This window comes from Phodopus roborovskii, unplaced genomic scaffold, assembly GCF_943737965.1.
Source record: "Phodopus roborovskii unplaced genomic scaffold, PHOROB, whole genome shotgun sequence".
Lineage (NCBI taxonomy): Eukaryota > Metazoa > Chordata > Mammalia > Rodentia > Cricetidae > Phodopus > Phodopus roborovskii.
In genome coordinates, this window is record NW_026126576.1 from 7,624,896 (window position 1) to 7,647,948 (window position 23,053).

The window sequence follows — 23,053 nt, forward strand, 5'->3', positions numbered from 1 at the left end:
GTCTTTGCAAAATACCTTGATATTAAACCATAACTTGACCCTCCATTTCTAGAAAACACAACATTACGGGCAATTTTTATTGTGCTCTGAAGCTCCAGTGAGTCCTAGGTAAAGGTTAAGCTTCAGTCTAAGGCAGTCTACGCATTCAGCACTAGGTCCATGAGTTCTTTAGCATTTGATCTGACTCTTTGAACTACATAGGCCTTACTGTTTGATTGACACTGTTACACACCTTTACACATATTAGGATTAAAGTGCTGTAGCAGACAGATGAAGTAGGCAGAGTAAGGATTCACATGAGTACAAATCCAACCTCAATCTACATTTGTATCCAGTCTTCAGAACCAACAATGATAAGAACAGAGCTCTCCTTACTGAATGGAGAAGGGTGTTAAAGAAATAATGAGTCAGTTGTTCAGAATAATTTGTTATGACTTTTAGACATTGTTTAAATCCATATTTGCCTAGTTGAAAGTCTCAGCAATATCACTTAATTTGTTAAGTGAGGGAAAAATAAATAGAATAATTTGACTGAAGACTTGAAGTTATAAAAGGCAGTATTATTAAAATAAAAAGAATATATATATATATATATATATATATATATATATGTACCAGAATGAAGACTTAGCATTTTTAGTAATAAGTGTATGCATTCATTTACACACACGTGCACACCAATATAACCACACTCTACAGATAAAAATTGCCTTATAGGGGTGGAGAGATGTCTCAGTAGTTAAAAACAGTTGATGCTTTTAGAGAAAACTTGGGTTCCGGCACCCACAGGGCATCTTACAACCATTGGTAACTCAGTTTCAAAATCCCAATATCCTCCATTATTATAACTTCCTATGGCTTCTCTGGGCACTGTAAGGATTAGTGTACATAGTAGGCAAAACACCCAAACACCTAAATATAAATAAATATCCCTTAAAAGTTGATTTTAGGTCTATTGGCCAAAGCCCAGTTTCTCTCGCTCTCTCTCTCTCTCTCTCTCTCTCTCTCTCTCTCTCTGTGTGTGTGTGTGTGTGCATGCACACATGAACTTGTACATGCATGTGTATGTGTATGTCCTATAAGCAGCAGAAATTTTTGATGGAAAAAGATATTAACCTGGCTTTAATTGTTCCAATTTGTTAGTATCTTTAATTAAATAACACAGTTTGTTCATTATGATATTTTTCTATATGTGAAGAATTTTATAATGCACATGATCATATTGACTGTCATATGCTTGACTAGTGGAGTCCTCTGCATCCCTGGTTCTTCCCAAGTGGTCTTCTTTGTAGGTTCATGTTCTTTCATTTAGATCCCACATATGATAGGAAATGTGATATTTGGATAAAATTGCCTTGGATTGCTTACACGATGAACTCCAATTCTACCCATCTCCCTGTGAACAATGTATTTGGTATTACTTATGGGTGAGTAGTAAGCTAGTGTGAGACTATTATGCTTTCTTTATTCATCTATTGATCAGTACCTAGGATGATCACATAGCTAGGCTATTGTGAATAACACTGTAATAAATACAAGTGTCTATGTGTTTATTGTGTGCTAATTCTAAGTGTCTGCCCAGGATTGCTATTGTTGATAATAAACTACAAAAAAGGTCGAATATTTAGTTTTCTGCTAAAACGTTTAGATTTGTATTGAAAAATATTTGAAGTAAATGCAACGAAGTATATGTCCAAATATGTATTCACAAAGTTATGTGTGTCTATACATACCCATGTATCAGATATTTTTGAGTGGTATCATGCTACATTAAGACATGCTATTTGTCCAGGCTGCATCATGTGAGAATTTTAAGGAAAATAATGATTTTGGACTTAGATGCCTATGAACTACTTAAAGTATTGTGATAGCTCAGAGAATGAATAATGAGAGTATAAACCAGCATAGTATTTTCAGAGTGGAGGGGAGGGATGCATGGAAGAAATTGTGCATCATAATGGTAGCTCACATAATCAGCTCCTTGGATGGTCTTCAAACCAGCCTTCTCTGAGTGAAATACAGAATATTATTCTTAAGTACTGCTATGTGTTCTGAATATGAGAATAAACCAGAATATTTTGGTTTTGTTGGGGGAAATTAATGACAATCAACCCACTTCCTCCACAAATTTAAAGGTTAAAAAAGTAGCTTAACTGAGCCATAAGAGAGCTACCTGAGCCGGGCGTTGGTGGTGTACACCTCTAATCTTAGCACTAGGGAGGCAGAGACAGGGAGATCTCTATAATTTCTTTGAGGCCAGCCTGATATACAGAGCTAGTTCCAGGATGGGCTCCAAAGCAATACAGTAAAACCTTGCCTCTGAGAGAAAGAGAGAGAGAGAGAGAGAGAGAGAGAGAGAGAGAGAGAGAGAGAGAGAGAGAGAGAGCTATCTGAGAAACAGAGCCTTTGAAAAAAGTTATTCTAGTTCCCACTACTTGGCTGTCAGTAAATGTCCATGTCATCCAAGTCATAAATGTTGCCCTCTCCTCAGTGAAACTTATGGTTGCAGCCAACATGAAAACTGGGTGATTAATGATCACCGGACATACTTTGTTTTTGTGTCACAGTTGGTTTGTATAACTCAAAAATATACACACTGCATGTATACCACTGACTGCAAATGAAAAGTTGCTTATCAACCACTGTTTGAAGCTCCACTGTGTTGTGGGCTTAGGGCACATGCTCTTAGAAAAAGAAATTCAGAGTTTGGCAGAGAAAGAATATTGGAATTAAAGCAATAAAGTTTATTTAAATTTTAATGAACAGTGGGTAATTATTTTAGGTGATATGAACATTCAATTTATAAATTAATTCTGGAGTGCTTAACTCAGAAATCCCACAATCTGAAATCATTCTAATAAGGGTTTGGCTGTGACTCAACTCAAGCGAAGGCAGAGATGTTACTCTAAATTTAGTCTCAATTTTGAATCGTGAAAATTCTTAGATTGGTTCACATGCACTATGGTGTCCAAAAGTGCTTAATTTACTTAATGGTGTGAGACTTCATTTGAAATGAGTCTTGTGGGATTTGTGATACTGGTGTTGCAGGACAGCAGAAGCAAAAGTCCAGGACATGCCACCAGATGGCGCTTCAGGACTTACTTTCTCCCATGTCACTCAGCCAACTCAGGATTTATTGATGTGTGAAAGAAGTATCATGTTAAGGTATTCATCTCCAGAGGATGGCGTTGAACTTCTTAGAAACTATATACTCATTCTAATTTGGTGAATTAAATGAACCAGATTTTTCTATTCACGTATGCAAAATAAGAGGAGGACACTAACAATAATAATGAAAACATCCGGGTTTTGTTGCATTATTATTCAGTATATGACACTGAACTCAATAACTCATCATCTCAGACATCACAACCTGGTTTGGAGCTCATTATCTCAGCCTCACAACGGTCCGATGGAGTAGGTTTAATTATTATTCGCATAATTCCTTTATTAAAAGAATGTGAATGAGAACCCAGAGAGATTACAGACTCATTTAGTTAGAATGTTGCCAATGACACTCAAAAAGCTTTCCACTCTAAACTGTCAAAACTGTCCATGAGGTCAGCACCATGGATCATATTCAGAGAACTGTTCAATTTGCCACCTGAGATGCTTGGAATTGAGGGGAAATTCTGAAGTTCCATCTGACACCAAAGTTTCTGAAAAGACAAAACAGTAGAGAAATCCATTCATTAACAGACAAATACTGTCACAGTGAGGATAATACACTGGGGCTGCCTTTGTGAATGAATTTAAATAGTCTCATGCGTAACTGCTTAATGTGAACATCCCCATAGAAGAAGCCTTGCATTTCCCTTCCTTGTTAATAGGATTGTCACTTTTCTCTCATTCTGACTCTGTACAACAGATAACATTCTATAACAACTGTCCCCAAAGAGGCTTCAACTCAGTAGAGAGGACAAATATACTCGCCTGCCCACAGGCTTGGTTTTTGAAGAAAAAAAAAACTGTTGGGAAAAAGCTTAATCACAAACAGAGATGTAATTCGGTATGGAGACTAGTTCCTTCCCCATTCTGACACTAGCCTTAATCTTAATTACTGGATTCACTCCAAGGAAGAGTCAGATTAATGTACCTGCTAGAACACCACCAAGTTCCTCTAATTAATGGAAAACGTTTGGGAGGTGTTCTGCAGCAGGATATGGTTTGTTCTTAACCATTTGAAAACGTTCTAATTAGGATGTGTTCTTGAAGAAAGGTTTCCTTATATTCAACCTCTTAGAAAACTTACAGGAAACAAACCATGAAATAATAAACTAAAGTCACAGTGGAAATACATTAGAATTCAGAAAGTAGGCTTACACAGTGATGGTGTCAATGATGTTTCGGTCAGCCCTTACTCCTACAAGGTCAACCCTTTCTGTTATTAGACATTGCATGGTGTAGGAAGTACAGTTCAGGTGTCTGAAAATATTAGAGAGACTTTTTTGTTTATTAGAGAATAATGAATTATGAGTGTGTATGTAATGGGCTAAAGAGATGTTTTAGTGATTATTGTTTTTCAGGGATCCCCATTCCCAGCACTTGAGTCAGGTAGCTTACAAAGGTTTGTAATTCCAGCTTCAGGGACTTGGTGCCCTCTTCTAGCACCTGCACTTACATGGATATACCCACACACAGAATATTTATTTAAAAGGAAACGAATTGTTAAAAAAAATAACAAAAAAAAATCAGCGTTTATTTAAAATAGTATAAAAATGGAAATTGAGGAAATGGCTCAACCATTAAAAGCAAGCACAACTCTTACAGAGGACTTGAGTTCAGTTCAGTTCCTAGCACCCATATCAGGTGGCTCATAACTGGCTGTAACTCCAGGAAATTCAGCACCTTTATTTGGTATTTGTGGGCACTTGTTCTAATGTATAATTAAAGAAATATTAAACATCAAAAGTCAAATAAATACTGTCACTTAACTGTGAGTTGAGTATTTGAGTATAAAAGGTAGAAGTCTTCATTTTATTTCACATATTGGACATAAGAGTTTTGCTAGTGTTTATTTTAACACTGGGTAAGATGGCATACATAAATGCCATTGGAGAAGTAAATCTTCCTTCTTAAATGTTTTCACTCATGTGTTATCTTTATTATTGATGCATGATATAATTAATTTTATTATTATATTATTGAGTATATTATCTATATATAATTTCTACTGAATTTAATTTTTAAAATTTATTTATAGTTGTATTACATGGTGCATGTACTATGAATGCTGTATGTATACACTCACATATGTGGAGACCAAAGGAGTATGCCTGGTGTCCTGCTCTATCGCTCTCTGACTAATTACCCTGAGACAAATAATCTCACTGAACTTGGACCTATGCTGTCATTTCTGTAGTTGAGGTTACAAGTATGTACACAGTGATTTACATGGGTGCTAGAGGTCAAACTGAGGCCTTTATGTTTGTACTGTAAATACAATTACCATTAATCCATTTATCCAAGCCTGTACTAAATTTTATTGTACTCATAAGCAAGGAATCTCATCAGCTAAATATGGCATATGGCTTTGAGAATCGTTTTGTATAAGACTTAAAAACTGATGGAACGTGTTATGCCATGTTAAAATAGACAATCCTGGATTATAAAAGAGACCTCAACCCTAATTTGTAGATAGGAGAGTCTAAGAGAAGTTGATTTTTATGTCAAAGTAAAGAAGAAAAATAAGAGTTAAAGAGTTTGGGAAAGTAGTATTGCAGGTGAGCACCATCAACTACCAGTTCTCAGAGGTAATGAAGAAACATTGTCCATGAGTCAGAATTCTACTGTAGGGCTGGTGGTAAAACGGTGGAAGTCCACTGGTAAGAAATGAGGCTGAAATATAATCAAGGGCTGGCTCCAAGGGAGCTTCCTTTTGTTGTAAAGCAGATAGACTTTATCTCGTGGATGTTGACAAGATAATGAAGAATTCAAACCAAAACTTTTTTGCACTGAATAAAGATGTCTTCAAATACAGTGTGAAGGAAGAATGGATAAGAAAGGAGAGAGTCAAGGTGCTAGGTGGTACCTACAATTTGGTAATGAGAGAACAATATGCTGACTCAGGTGGTATGCTATTTACTTTTCTGTTGTTATGGTGAAAACACCATAAAACAACAGGAAGAAGGGAAAATTTGTCTGGACTGGAGGTTCCAAGGGCATAAGCATCTCATGATGGGAAGGCACAGCAGCAATCAGCAGGCATGGCAGCTATAAGAGGAAGGTGAGTGCTCCCATCTTGAACTTCAAGAACAGAGCAGAGTGGTTGAATGGGAAATAAGCTAGGTGTTTTACTCTCAAAGTCTGTTCCTAGTAACACATTCCCTCAAGCAAGCAGCAAGGCTGCAAACCTTAAACTTCCCTAAACAGTACCACCAACTGGGGATTAAGTGCTCAAATGCCCAAGACTATGAAGGATATTTATTATTCAAATCATGACAGTTAGTAGCCACAGAGGAGTTCTACTGGGAAAATATTATTAACTGGATTACTGATGAATATATGAGATAGGAAAGCATAGAATAGGAATTTTTCTTTTGAAATTAAATTTGTATATCTCCTGATCCTGTTCCAATGCTATAACTACAGATATGTGCTAACAAAATATAATTGGTATTTAACACGTTATAATGTATAAAACATAATGCCATTTTGTCAGGCCCAATTTTGAAGAACACATAATAGGGCTTCGTAAAACAGCTGGCAGGAAAATGCTGAATTTTAGCAGTAGTGTGTGTCTTTGTAATTGGACTAACATATTGCTTTTTGCTGAGGACCCCTACTTTGGCTATTTAAAACATTCTAAATGTTGGTTGACTAGATGGGCCAGTAGGCAAAGGTGCTTAATGCCAAGGCTGAATATCTGAGTCCAGTCCCTATGACTCAGTCTAAAAGAAGAGAGTATATTCATGGAAATTTTTCTCTGATTTCCATATACATGGACAATACATAAATGTACTAAAATACTCTTTATTTTATGTGAATATAAATTGCCTGCTGATAAGCACTTTTACCAGACAGATGAAATTTTCTTGAGGAAAGTTTCATACCCACTAAGTAAATTGATTAGCTTCTGTCTTTGACATAGTCATAGCATCATCATTTTGTAGGTTTATTAGCCCCAAAGAAATCTGAGTTAGCTAAAGGAAGATAGTAGGGGCCTTAAAAGCAGATGTAAAAACCAATGTGAGATGAAGTTTATTCTTTTGTGATGGTTTTGTCCTATGGTTTTTAAGTATCTGATGCCAAGAATATACTCTATTTGTAGAAATTGTTTATGGACTAGAAACAAGTTCTCAAAAGAGCGTTGGGAACTGTTGTCATTACTGTTGTTTATCATAAGTCCATATATTTTTATACTATGCAATGTAACCACCAATGCAATTTAATTCATCAAATATAAGTGATAAAAGTCTACTTGCCTTAAATTTATTTTTAAATGAAGAAGCATACTTGTACTAACTTTACATGAATGAGTAATGGTTTCCTCTTCCCTTTCCCTCAGATCAATTCTTTGCCCTGTCCCCCTTTCCTCTTTTTCCTTCCCTCCTCACAATTTTTCTTAAATCTAAATGATTACCTCCAACACAGAGATTATTAATGTAACGATATAATTTATCTTAATTTATTACTATTTTGGAGGTTGGAGACTGTCTAACATATAGGCTGGCCTTAAATTCAGTATGTGGTTGAGGACAGAGGGTGACTTGCATCTTTGAATTCCTGATTCTCCTGTCTCTACCTCCAAAATATTGGGATTATAGTCGTGTGCTACTATGAACAGGCTGAAGATTAATTTTTGTAACTTATATAACCCACTATTCATCCATTGTGCTCTGGCTGAGGCCATACCTGCATTCCATCTCTATGAAGGATCTGATGGTTTGTTTACAGTTGCATCTAACTCACTTCTTCTCTCTGTAACATTCAGCACAGTTAGCACCTGTCCCATCAATTTTCCTTGAAACACATGAAGACCTATATTATGGAATAATATTTTAACAAGGCAAAGATGTGTTACATTTGTTTATGCTGCCAAGTATTACTTTACATATGTAAAGATGTATTGTGTTTGTTTCTGTTGCATTTGTTTCACCTTGCCTGCATAATGCACCTGATTGGTCGAATCAAAATCTGAATAGCCAATAGGTAGTCAGGACAGGGGAGAGGGATAGGTAAGGCTGTCAGACAGGGAGAAAAATAGCATGAGAAATCTAGGTTCAAGATGAATGAATGAGAGGAATAAGAGAGAAGAAAGCAAGGGAAAATCTGGCCAGCAGACAGAATAAGGCATATAAAAGGAAAATAAGAAAAGATTAAAAAAAAAAAAAAAAAAAAAAAAGAAAAGAAAAAGAAAAAGAGAAAGAAAAATCCCAAGGCAAAAAGAAGACAAGGAGAAACAGGTACAGGTTAATTTAAAAGATCTATCAAGAAAAGACTCTAAGCTAGGCCAAATATCCAAAACTAATAATAAGTTTCTGTGTCTCTGTGCCATGATTTGGGAGCTGATAGGTAGCCCCATAGAAAGCTTGGTCCAGTCATTTACTTTTTGTTATTAATAGTCTCACAACATTTAGAATGTTTTATTACAGAATTTAGTGTATATATATATATATATATATATATATATATATATATATATATCTGTACATTTTATTGCAAGTGTGTTGAGGTCAGGAGGAAAATTTCTAGTATAGTATCTCTCTTTCAACAACATAGGTCCTCCAAGAATCAAACTTGAGTGTAGGCAGGTACAGTAGATGCTCAGTCCCAAATTCCTAGCAGCCACTTACCAAATTACCATGGAGAGGCTTAATATGTACTTATAAATGCTTGTCCATTAGCTGAGTCTTACTTTTTAAGTTAATCCATATTCTTTATTGATGTTCTGTCATGTTTGCTCACCCAGCCTATATGTCCTGCCTGGCTATTGGCCAATCAGCATTTTTTTTTATTAACCCAATTTGAGTGACTAATCTTTGCAGAGTACATGAGGGTTATTCCACATCACTTAGGCTATCAGATTTGAAGAAATTTCTTCATCCCAGTGAGCCATCATGATGGCATATCAGGACATTTCCATATAGAAATATGCTCAAGCTCTTTCTTCCATTAAAATACGAGTTTGGTAAGATAAGTCCTTGCCATTTTGTCTACCACTGTGCAACTAATATGGATTGACACCACAAGTAACTAATTAGCTCTCCTCGGGTTTTAGAAGCATAGTGCTAGAGCAAAAAACAATTTCTCTCCCCCATTTAAAGCCATTTTTTTTCTAGGCTAATGTTGTGATTATGCAGTAAAAAAGTTCAATAATAACGAATGGTTTGTTTTGGGGGGGTTTCTCTTTGGTGGTCTTGCTGTTAGGCTAGACATTTCTTAACCTGACTGAGGTTTGGACCATCATACCCAGAAACATTAAAAATTTTAAAATCCTGACAAGCCGAACCTTGGGAAAAGTAGACAAAATGATTCATTTCTTAATTACAATGTGACAAAAATAAAGACATGTAATAGTAGGTACGATATAGATGCTGATGAATATGGACACAGTGATTGGCTGTAAACAGTATGACTTCCTTGGTAAGATCTGTTGAATGTCAGCTTGCTGTGGACTTAATTATGCCCTTCCTTGTTTGTATGTTACAGCTCTTCACATTCTTTGCTTTCATTGAAAATCGAGCTTTTGTATGTTAATTAAAGTCATTGAAATGACCCTTATACAGTGGGTTTGTGGCCTTGTGAGAGCAGGAAGCTACTCACCCGCTACTCTACTCATACATCCTCAGAGAAGAGAACATGTACAATGAGACTGTGTAAAAGACAGTGAGAAAGTTCTTGAAAGACTGAATTCTATCAGACACTGATCTTGGGATCTCCTAGTGGCAGGCTCTGAAAGAACACATTTCAGTCACATATCTACTCAGTATGCTACATTTTTGAAGGGTAATTAATGTCCTTCAGGTTCCAACATGTGAAAGGCTTAGTCTGCAGCCTAATGCTCTTTACAGGCCGGACTTTAAAAGATGGGACCAGACCAGTTAGGAAGTTTTCAGTTTATTGGAGAAGTACCATCAATGGACTCCTGGGAACATTGCCATGTCCTCTGTCTCTGTCTCTGTCTCTGTCTCTCTGTCTGTCTCTCTCTTTTCCATGTTATTCTGCTATTTTGTGATGTCTAACAACAGAGAACAAAGCAAAGAAAGCCAGCCTATTATGGATTACAACTTCAAAGCTGCAAGCCAAGAAAAAACATTTCTGCTTTATAAGTTGGTCATCTTTGTAGTCAGAACATTCTCTGCCATCAGCCAGTTCCCCAGTAATCACTCTGAGGTGCAATATTAATTACAAACTCTTTGGCCTATTAATTCAGGCTTACTATTAACTAGCTCTTATAATTTAAACTAAACCATTTCTGTTAATCTGTGCAACACCAAGAGGTTCATAGTTTATTGTCTCACATAATGTTCTTCCTGCAGACTCCACCTTCTTTTCCCATGTGTCTTTGCTTGGATTTCTTGCCTGGCTCTATTCTTCCAGGTTTTTGGCTAAATCAGCTTCTTTACTAACCAATGGTAATAAAACATATTCACAGCACACAAGAAGGTATCCCAAATCACCCTCAGATACATTTGGGCATGTGCAAAGTTGGATAATACATGAGCTATAACTTTTTATGTTGAATAAATATTCTAATTTATCTCCCCCAAAGAATCTTTTTGCCAGCAACTAGACACATATGCCATAGATAGAGTGAGATCAATCATAAGTAAAACAAAAGAAAAACCTGTGTCTAGATCTACATATATTTTAAAATATTTATTTAAAATCTTAAATTCCTTTGGCAAGGATATTCTTTTAGATGATTCATACTAGTTCTCACAACAGGAATGAATTACTTTTAATAGTATGTGGATCCTGGACAAACCTTTGTGGTTAATTTTATTACATGAATCAAACCATACTTTTTTTTTTTTTTTTTTTTTTTTTTTTTTTACAGAATTTTCTATTTCAGAGAATAGTAAGAAAATGTCAGGTACTGCAGTGTGGAGCTGAGAATGAGAACAGGCTAGCATTGCAAGATGCTCTCCCCCAAAGTGGTTAAAATAAAAAAATGAAAAAAGTTTAGATTAACCTAGTATGAAAATGATGCCTTGTTACAGTAAAAATAAGTAGGTTTACTTTATTGCTAGATGTCATCAACTCTTGTTAAACTAGAAACAATCGTGTTGACCCTGTATCTTAGGGTAATTATAACATGAAGCCTTTTCCAAATGTAACTGAGAAAGTATCCTTACTTGACATTTGTTGGTAATTTAGTGTAACCTAGAAAGAGGGGACATCAATTTAGGACTAGTCTGTATCAAATTGATCTACTGGCATGTCTATGGAGGAATTTTCTTGATTTATGATTGACATGAGTGGTGTTACCCCTGGATAAGTGGTCGTGGGATATTTATAAAAATGTATATAATCAAGCAATGAGAACAAAGCCAGTTAACTGTTTCTTTACTGTCTCCACATCCATTCCTTTCTTTCCTGCTATGACTGTATTCAATGAAGGATTGCTTATCTTCAAGCCAAATATGCCCCACCTCAAGTTGATTTTAGCACTATATGTTCACAGCAGTTGAAAGCAATGTAAGACACATATTAAAAGCTAATGTTGTAAAAAACAAAGCTTTTTCAGCAATGCATTTTCTATATGAAATATCCCCCATAGGTCAAGTATTTGAATATTTAAGTCAGTGAATGTGTCTGTTTGGGAAGGTCATGGAACCCTTTGAAGGTGGAACCTTGCTTTAGGAAATAGATAACTGGGGTAGGGCCTTGCCTTTTACATTTTGGTCCTTAGTCTTGTTCATTCTCTGCTCTCTAACTACAGATGCAACATAGGCTTCATACCCCTGCCACCATGCCATCTCTAACATGTGAGTCAAGTACATGCCATTACTTCTAGCCCTTAAAAACAACTGCCCCCCCCCAAAGAAAAAGATTTAAAAATGACAGAGAGATTCGCATGTCTTCTCATTACCAAAGGGGTAAGATAGGGGACCTGAAGTCCAGGAGAATTCTGTTGCATTAGCTTCCACACTCTATCAATGATGACTCTCTCTCTCTCTCGCCCTCTCTTCCCCCCCTCTCTCTCATGTTTACATAGCTAAACATGTTATATTTCATTGGCTGAAGCATATTTATTATAAAGACCTGGATACATACCAGTCCATGAAAACTATTATTACTTATCTACTCTTCAATGACAGACTTAAAAATAGTACGTTTCTTGATTTATGTTCATTTGTCAGTGAAACTCAGCAAATACATGTATGAAGCTAAAGTCCTGTTTCTGTCTCTTTTGCTATGCTTAAGATAGAAAGACACATCCCTCTAATATTCTCCTTCAGGATTGCAGAGGCAGGCACTACTAGAAACTTCATACATGTTTTTCTATTATGCAAGTTAGTTAAGAACACACAAATTGTTACATGATTGTGGCACAAAGCAAATTCTATGATATGAGAAAACAGTTCATCAGGAATAGCTTTAATATGGAATGCCTGTGAGACCTGCTTAAGCTAGGATAAGTCCTTTTCAAAGTTACAATATATTAAGCTACAAGGAACTCAAGAAAAGATGGGGCACATTTATTGCATATGAAGATACAAAGGTGAAGGAAGAGCAAAACAAGCCAGTAAGCTTATCTGATTTGCTCCTTTTTGTCCTAACCCTAATGGTCAGACTCACTGGATCTGACATACTTCTCAACATAGCAGTACCTTCCCATTGGTAGGGTTTGATGGGTTCCTCCTGGAATAGGGATCCAGTATGCAGACCTATCACTCTGTGAGAAAGCTAGAGGTTAATTAGAGTGGGGTTTAAAGTATAAGCAGTGTCCATGTACTTCCAATGCTGTTTGATTAATCTATGTTGATACTTCAAATCTTAAAAAAAAAGATTTATTGATTTTTTTAATGAATATGTTTGTATGCTTCCACAAACTTGTGTATATTAAGAGTCTGCAGGTACTTGCAGAGAACAGAAGGCATGGGCTTGTTTGCAACAGAGTTATAGATGGTTGTGACTATCAGATGTGAGCTCTGGGAACAGAACCCAGTTCCTCTGCAAGAACAGTAAGCACTCTTGGCCACTGAGCATGCCATCCCTCCAGCTGAAGACTGCAAAACCTTAACAGTGTTTTCTTAAACTTCCCCTTGTTATCTCAACTCCTCAACTCTCTCTCTCACTCTCAGTGTGTGTGTGTGTGTGTGTGTGTTATGACTAAGTTCTCATTAATTTATACTTTAAAATCCAGGAAATGAAGGTAGAACAGAAACAATGACTTTTTTGGTGGCTGAATATTCTTGTGAATCACAATATTCTGATTAATAGCTTTTCTTAGCCAACATAAAAATACACACACACACACACACACACACACACACACACACACACTTAAAATCAAGGGGAAGTGTGCTTCTCCTTTTGATCCAATAAAGGAGAACAGAAACAGATTACGTACATATAATGTACAGTGTTCAGTTATCCTGCTACTTTTTTTTTATTGTAGTATTTTTAGAACATCTGACTGATTTTGTCCAATTAACATTGAGCAAACCCATCTTGAAATCCACATTTTGGATGGATTAATTTTTCATAGGATTCTCCTATCAGGAGCCTCCCTTTCTCCCTATTGTTTTGAGCTTGAAAATTACAAGTTCAGGACATTATTATAAAAGGATAGGAAGGTAAATCTGATGAATATAAGTCTTGGTGAGGTAGAAAACATACGCACATGCACACACACACACAAACAGAGAGAGAGAGAGAGAGAGAGAGAGAGAACCATTCTAAATTTCAGAATCTGTTTCAGAAACATGTATTCATTATCCATTACCTTGAGAAATGATGGGAGACACCAATGTTTAATTAAACATTCCACAATCATCTGAATTCTAATTCACCTTTTCATCACAATCCCTGATGACACACACAGAAACTGCATTTAAGAAATGTCCTCATGCATCCTGGAAATTCTGTACATCCTTTTTACACCTACCTATATCTCTTTTATCTGTAGAAAAAACAAGAGTTAAAAGTAAACAGATTCAAAAGAAAATCAAGGTCTACAGTGTAAAAAATTGACTTTAGGGACCTTTGAGCTTCTGTGGAGTTTGGAAATCATGTGAGCTGTCATCAAAATACAAGCATCCTCTTTAAATAGGAGCTCTCCTCTTTAGACAATTGCCTGCCTAAGAATCCTGTGTGCTGGGGATATGGCTTGCAAGCAGGCATGTGGCAAGTGATGGGAGCTCCAGTGATTAGGATAAATAGTTTAGAGCCAAGAGGCCTGTTCAATAATGAAACACAAAGGGATTAAAAGCAAAGAGCAAAGAAGTGTTGAGCAGTTCATCTTTGTGCTTGGGAGTCTTTTGTTTCCTTCTAATCTTCTTAAATGTGATTGCTGTGATGGTGAAGGCTCTTATATTTAATAGACTCTCAGGTTCCTTTGGAGATGAAACATATTTTACACTTACATGAAACACTTTATACTGAATGCATATTCTACAATTGGTACCTTTGCCTTCCAAGACTCTTTCAAAAAGAGTCCCCGAAGACCTTAGAACTGCATTTACCTTATATAAAGAATGATTACAGTAATATAAAATTCCAGGATTAATACAATGGATATAGAAGTACATAGATGGAACTATTTATTTCTTTGCTTATTGGAGAGTATCAGAAAAAAGCACAAAGAAATGTGTTCTACCCCAACAAGCCAAAAAAGATAATTGCTCCAGCTATATAGATTTTTAGAAACAGTTCAAATGAACAATACATTTCTTTTCCAGTTTGGATTTTATTAATGAATTATCAAAGAGTATTGGCATCTTTCAGAAAGCAATATTTTTTCTCATAGCCTTGGTATTACCTTAGGAAACACACAGAGTATACATATATTAAGAGTTCAGAGTGGAAGGCATCCTGTTATTACTGCCCAAATCCTTGTTTGTATCCTCCAAAGGAAAAAAACGAATTAAATTATAAGCTTTGGCTTTCTCAATTGTTTCAAAGTACCAATCAATAAAGCAGTACCATGGACACTCTTTGTGAAGGGTGTAAAAATCACCTTGAGCTCAAGATGAAAGTCTTTAAATTGGTGAGTTTCCTTCTCAGATTTCAAACATTTGGTTATATACTACTTTGACTTTCTTTTAAGACAAGAAATGTTGGAAGCACTATATTCTCTTTCTCCTTCTACTTCGTCTTGGATTGAAAATAGGTCGTTTTCTCATATAAATCAAGACAACAGTTTCCCCTATTTGTTTTCTTAAACCGTTTAAGGATTCAAAGAAGACCCACCAAGCATATGTGACTGTCTAAGTCTTTGCAGAAGCTATTTTCTATGTGTGATGGGAGATGTCATTCTGTATATGTTTCTCATACTGGTTAATAATAAAGCATTGTTGGCCAATAGGAAAGGAAGATAGGAGTGACTAGGAGACAAGGAGGAAATAGAAAGTAGTTAGGAGGAGTCAAGATGGAGAGTCTGAAGAAAGCAATATGCCGCCGGCTCCCCGGTAAGAGAAATACATAGATCAGCAGAAATGGGTTAATAATTAAGGCAGAGCTAGCCGATAAAAAACAAGTAACAGGGCCAACAGCATTGTATCAAATACAGAGTGTCTGTGTGTTATTTGGGGCTGGCGCAGCGGCAGGACAAGACCAAGCGGCAGACAGAAAAACCGTACTCGTTACATATGTGTGTTCCCTTTTGAACAATAAGTAGGAGTGATCTCTGTGTCTAGTGGTAGGAAATAGGTATAGAGAGGATAGCTTGTGATTTCAAAAAGAGGATAGATAGACTGTACTTTTATATATAAACCCAAGCCAAAATATTCTCTGAAATCTAGCTTTCAAAAGAGGCTAAAACTTGTCTTTATTTTAGATAATTATAAACTTTTATGAAGTTATCAAAACATGGAAGCAGTTGCCAAAAATATTACCAGTTTATTCTCCAGATACTCTCCTTGCTGGTAAATTATAAAAACCTATTATTTTGACTATTATTTTGGGCAGATATTTGGAGAGGAAACTGCAAGATTCCAATTTGACAGTGATCATGGATGTAACAGTCTGAGTTTCCCTCAGTAACCTGTTTGGACTTAACTGAAATCTGCAGGTAACCTAGTCACATCATAAAGTTAGAGTCAGTCCCCAGGCATGTAAAATAGATGACTCTTTGCTTCTCATTTGGGTCCCTACATTCTTCTACTTAATCCTCTCTCTCTTTTTCCTGCTTCCTTATAGTCGCTAATTCATCAAATGATAACTAATTTGGAAGCTCCCATTAAAGACTTGAGTATAAAAAAAGATCATGTTAGACACAATCTCCAGCTCTTCTCTGATAGACTTCATTTACATTTAAGGGGTACAGATAGAAATGAGCTACATATTCCAGTATGACTTATATTATAAAGAGTTAGCTGACATGCCTGAGAATTGATGAGTCTTCATGCAAATTTTTTGAGCAAAGAAGGGCTAATTCATGTATTTCTTTATTGCGCGGGTCTGTATGAATTACTTAGATGGCTATTTTCAAAGTAGCTTCTAATTGATAGACATATTGCTGTCATTATGATTGTAGTTTTCAAATTATGCATTCAGAACACTTAATAATCTCATAAATGCTGCCAGGTGTCATGAAAAAATTTGGAAGCTGTGTGAGGGAAGGAGGGATGGTGTGTGTTTTCTGGGACAGGCTGTTTAACTCCCACACACTTCCCTCAAAGGACAAGTGTTTCCACTTTGCAACAAAAACATGCATGTACAGCAATTTAAATTGTTTGGGCTGTTTCCGTGTTTCTAATGTGCATAAGATCCAGTGAGCATAGATTCATCAGAGTGAGCATGAGTGTCCTCTTACATGTGTTTGAGGATAAACATTTGACCAAGGCTGAATGACCACTCAACACTGATTAGTTGTGAGTTGAGACATAATTTTTTCCAGAGTCTGCAAAGGACCACCTCAATTTGCCTGTTCTTTATCGGCTATCTATATCCTGTCCTCTGACTATTTCTTAGAAGAATTGGCTCACTTATCTTCGCTGTCATGGCCATTCCTTTACATATGATTAACTTTTTAATGTCCTCCCTTAAAAGTTGGGACTCCAAAACTCAGTGTTCTTGAGTCTTAAAATGAATTATTTTTATGTATGCTTTGTTATCTTAGGGGAAAGTCTTCCTTGTTTACTATTAAATCTCAATTCCCTATCATAGTATCTAGTGAATAATTATTACTCAACTGTTACTTCATGAACAAATACTCTAAATGATGTTTAATCTTTCATAACATAGATGTCTATTTGTATAGCCATGCTACCATCACATTAGATTTGCTATTAGCCATCTAGCACACTTGACTGCTTTTGAATTCCTTATCAATTTATCATATTAGTTACATCTCATTTATGTAGTGCCTTAGGGAGATGTCATAAAGTAAGTTAATTTGGTTGTTGGGGGGGGGCTATGAGAACAGAAAGATATGAATTGGAAAAATAGGATCCAAATGGGATTCTAAAGTGGGAAGAAGGAACAGCTTGACCTCTCTCATATAAATCCATGTTGCTTGGAGACTGGAAAGAATAAGGAAATCAGAAATAAAACTTTCACTGCATTCTGGAAATGCCAAGCTGTAATGCAGAAATCTTTATGGGTTTATATTCTTAAAGGTTCTGCTTTATAGTATAGATTTGCAGGATTTGAAATTCACACAAAATTTCATTACCTTTTAACTTGATGAAATACACCAGAGAAAGAAATGTTAGAGAAATCCGGTATGCTGTAATGACCTCTGTATTCATGCGAGATCCTCCACACAGACAACTGAGGCTTCTACCATACCTTAGAATGTACCCTTGAATACTAAGTCTTCATAAAACTACTTGGCAATCAGAGGAGCAAGGGTAACACCTTACATTCAAATTAGAAACTGCATGCTAGGGATATGTTTTTCCTGTCAAAATAATGATAGGAAGGACAGTTAAACATTTCTGAAGAAAAAAAAAAAAAGAGTTCATTCAGTATTCTTTATAGCAAGAAGAGAGAACCTAAGTGACCATTAAAATGGAACTACAAAAAAAAAAAAAAAATAGACTTGAATCAATATGACTGCCAAAAAAACACTTATAACTTCAGAATGATCTGGAGAAACATCCATACTCAACTACTTTTATTGTAGCAATGTATATATAGGTAATAAAAAGATTAAGAAAATTAACCTGTGAAGGAAGGAAGGAAATAAAACACTATGGCTTGTTTATCATTTGAATTTAGATCAATGTTTAAGTGCCAGAAGATAATTAAAAATTCAAAATTATCTAATTTCTAAGTTAGTCCCTTAGTGGTTTTGCTATTTACCACCCATGTATACTCAGGGCAAATTAATGCTTTGTATGGCATCACAAAAGTCTTTGTCATTAGAAAAATATAAGCATAAAGTCAAAGATGTATTGAAACTCTATAATCCTAGATTTGAACATTGTAATGATGAATAAAAAGGAAAGGTGAAGGGAATACCTTTCAATGGGACGTGGCAAGGTAGGCCACTAAGCCAACACACAATGCACAACAGTTAGTGCCATCAGATTATTATGGAAGGGAGAGAGGGAAAGGTTCTTTTGGAGTGTATACAAGAGAGAGGCAGTCAGGCAGAGATACCGGAGGAAGAAGAGGGGCAAGAGAGGAGCAAGAGGCAAGAGAATAAAGAGAAGGCAAGAGTGGAAAGAGCAGTCACAAGAGGGAAAAGGAGCCAAGAGAGGAGTACAAGGCAAAGAGAAGAGAGAGAGGCAACAAGAGCCAAGAAACAAGAGAGCAAGCTGTGCTCTGGTAGGCACTTTTAAGAGATGCTTATGTGGTGTAGCTGATGGTACAAAAGCACCCAGTGACTGATAGTGATACAACTACTTTGACAGCAGAGGCAGGCTGCTTCTGTGGGAGAAACCCACAAACATAGTTGATCAAACTTAGCTCATGACACGCTTATCTTACCACAATATTTTGGGGGCTTGTCACCCCTAAAAGCCAATGACCCTCACAGTTTAGGGAACATCTCAGTAGAGAGAAACCTTTCCACAATAAAGGGGTTCAGGATACCTACACGAGATGGCAGGTTTGGGCTCAAATAAAACAAAAATAATGAAACTCTAAGATGGCCTTGGGACATCTCGAAAGCAGAGCCGCAACTGCTTAAAGAAAACCATAGACATCCCTTAGAATGAAGTCATGCTCCAGGGCAGGCATAAATGTGGTCATGAAAAATAACAGAGGAGATGAGAATGTAGGGAAATTTAAAGCACTTAGGTGCTACTTATTATTATTAAATAAGGGGATCCTTGCCTTTTTGACAGCAGTGTGTGTTAAGGACATTAACATATGCATAGTTCTGTTTCAGACAGTGAATGGAGAAGGGGTGATCAAATGAGACTATTGGCATTAAGTATTTAGTAATAGCAATAAACAATCAGTATATTCAAAATCAAAGTTTTACTTTTTCCTTTTTTGTCTTTTTTTTTTTTTAAATTTTGAGGATAACATACACGGTTATAAATTACGCTGGGTTTAAATTCCTAATTCTGAGCTTCTACCTTGCAAGGGCTGGGATTACAGAAAAAAGCAACCACTCCCAGCTATACTGGGTTTTGAAATAGATTGATAAGGTTCTGGTTACCATTTAATTCTCAGAGCACCGGTACATACAATTGCTGGAAGGTCTTGTCTATTCATTTGATACAGAAGGAATTGCTTGGCATCACTTGCTCCTGGAAATTATCTTTATTAATTTACTCACCCTACATCTGATAAAACTTTAGGACCTACTCAAGCTAGTTGATGGTGGTGCATGCCTTTAATCCCAGAACTAGGGGAGGCAGGGAAGATGGGCCTCTGTGAGTTTAGGCCAGTCTGTTATACAAAGTGAGATCAAGGATAGCTGGGTCAACATAGACAAACCTTATCTTGAAAAACTAAATAAACTAATAAGTCAATAAACCAACAAATGCATATAAAAAATAAAATCCTACTTATTACTTTGGCAGATGCAAATATAGCACAGAATGGTCTTTTAAAAACAAACACACTAAGAAATGACATTAATAAAGCAAGCAACAATATACTCAATGAGAGATTTCCCCAGGAGCATCAGTGATTTTTTTTTCAGCAAATAAACTATATCATTCAATAAACAAGGAGCAAGAGTTAGAGGGGATAAAATTATATGTTTTTCTCTTCTATCTTTCTTCTTTGTGTGTGTGGTGGGGGGGGGGGAGAAGGGTCTCTCTCCAGAGTTCTGGCAATGCTCTAACATGCCTGGCCTACATATGTTTTGTTTTAAATCATCGATCTTAATTTGTATAGCAAATTATTACAAGCACAAAACCATTTAGGGAAAATTCAACAATGACTATAAGTTATTAAATCATTTCAAAATTGTATTTGGTATGGCCTTGGAAGGAAGTGGAGCCATGAGGTCCTATTGTTGCCATATTAGCTACAATTTTGCAGGAAATCAATGTCAGTTACTTGATGTTCAAGAACTCTTCCAGAAACAGTGTGTCCTCTGGGTACACATGTACAGGTAGCCTTTCCTGGACATTCAGAGATAGCTGTCATCCACCTCCATTCTTCCCACGCTATTCAACCCTAGGAGGCCATAATTATCTGGCTTCCAACTTCCAGTTTTTGTACCCAGGCTCCCCAGTTAGGTTGGGAAAGCCAGCAGGAACTACTCCTCAATAATAAAGTGTTTATCTGAATTCAAATTACAGGTCAGCGACAGCCTCAGGAGGGCAGAGTTATCTCTGTATAAGCTGTTTCCAAAGCCAGCCTTTGTTCTGGTGACAGCCAGTTTGTGAACCTGTGTTTTAGAAGCCTGCAACTCTGTCTTGAGATTCCTGATGAGGAACAGCTGAATTGCAAGAACAGGCACAAGGAAATCCAGAGGCAACCCTAATTTGGGTTCAATAACCTCTTCATATTTGACAGATCAGCTGTAAGGGATTCATGTCATAGCATGTGAATGAAGTACATACTTCTATTCGCAGGTTGGTCTGAGTATGTAAATGTTTATTGCTGATGGCTGTTTACTTGGAAAAGAAAAAAACCTTCCAACTCCTGAAAGTTTCCAAGACCAATAATTGCCATTTCTTTGCCAAGAGACAGGAGGTACAGGACTATGAATAACAGAAAGCATTTTATTTAAAACAACTATCTTTTAAACTAAGCCACTGAGTTATTTGTACTGGAACAACAGCTGACTCTAGAAAATAAACATGTGAACAAAGAGAAGGGGTATTTCAATAGAAACAATCAAAGTTTGTGTCTGAAATATCATAAACAAGAGTCAGAACACGGGCTGATCCAGTTTGAATTTTACTGTATTGAAATGCTTGCCATGAAACAGGAACCCCCCCCCTTTTTTTTTTTTTTTTTTTTTTTTTTTTTTAATCTGCCTCCTCCCACTCTCTTAATACCTGTTGTAGTTAAAACTCTGGGAGTTGGGGAAAAAAGAGTCTTAAGAATTCAAATCCCAGCTTTGAAACTCTAAAGCTACATGCAAATCTTGTAACTTCTTAAGCTTTAGCTTCCTCAGTTGTAACTAACAAGTTGCTAGGATTAAAGGAAATAACATACATAAAGCTTCTCGCTCACTGTCTTGTCAGTGTCCCATGCTCTTGCTGCAGTCAAAGCCTTTTGTGTCCTCCACTTTAGATGTGACCACCAAAGTTGCCTGGCTGACCCCACTGATCCCCATTCCCTTCTTAGTTTCTCCAATATTGATTCCTGTGTTCATTGTATTTCATTTTCTTCCCCAGTGGCTTGGCTTTCACAAGAGACAAACATCAACTGGTGATACCATGTATTAGAGGCACCTTCTGGTAGACCTTTGTACATGCAATGTCTTTTTACCTTTGGAAACTAGTGAACTTTGCAACCGTCATTCAGATTTTTTTTTTTTTTTTTTTTTTTTTTTTTTTTTTTGAGTCTTTGGTGGGTTCATCCTCAGCTGGGTCTTCCCTCCCTACTGTGCATTCTTCAAGCTCATTTGTTTCTTGAAATCTGCATACAGATACACAGGAACTAACAAACATGCTATTAATTAGCTGAGTAAATGGATGAGAAAAGCAATGCCTCTCTCTTCTTTAGCTGTCTTTCTTTTCTTTTTTTTGTTTGTTTCTTTGTTTTTGTTTTTTTCCATATAAGCTTTCTCTGTGTAGCTTTGAAGCCTGTTCTGGAACTAGCTCTTGCAAACCAGGCTGGTCACAAACTCACAGAGATATTCCTTTCTCTGCTTCCTAAGTGCTGGAATTAAAGGCAAACACCACCACCACCTGTCTGTTCTTTCCATTTCTAGAAAGCATTTGTGCAGCACTGATTGAACCTTATAGAAAAGAAAGTTATTTTCTGCTCTGTTTTTTTTTTTAGATTTGTTACATTTATTTACATGTGTCTGTGCATGCCAAAGCATCCTGGTGCTTGGATGTTGTAGTCTACACTGCCTTTTAACAATGTCAGTGCCAGGGATAAAACTCATGGTGTAAGTCTTGCAGCAGGTGCCTTTAGCTACTAAGCCATCACACTGGCCCAAAGAAAGTTACTTTAAATTTATATTTTAAAACATCTTAATAGTACACTAGCCTTAATATAATGTGGTTTTGGGTGGAACATGCAAGACTAATTGTTAGATTATTCAGTAACCTAACTGGTGGCTCGACTTCTAATTGGGTTGACTGCACAAATGTCATTGGAGGTAGGACTCAAACTCTCTGAATTGTGGTAAATGGAATGAATCAACAAAAACAATAAAAAGAAATATCCTTTGTACTTATATCTCAATCCAAATGCATGGAAATTCTGTCTACCTTTAGACATAAACAGGGTAGGTCAATGATTAGACGTTATTGTTCTTTGTTTCCTAAAAGCTTTACAATCTAGGATCCTGGTATTATTCAATCAGTGAAAGAAAAATGAAAAAAAAATCTGATCATCTGCTTAA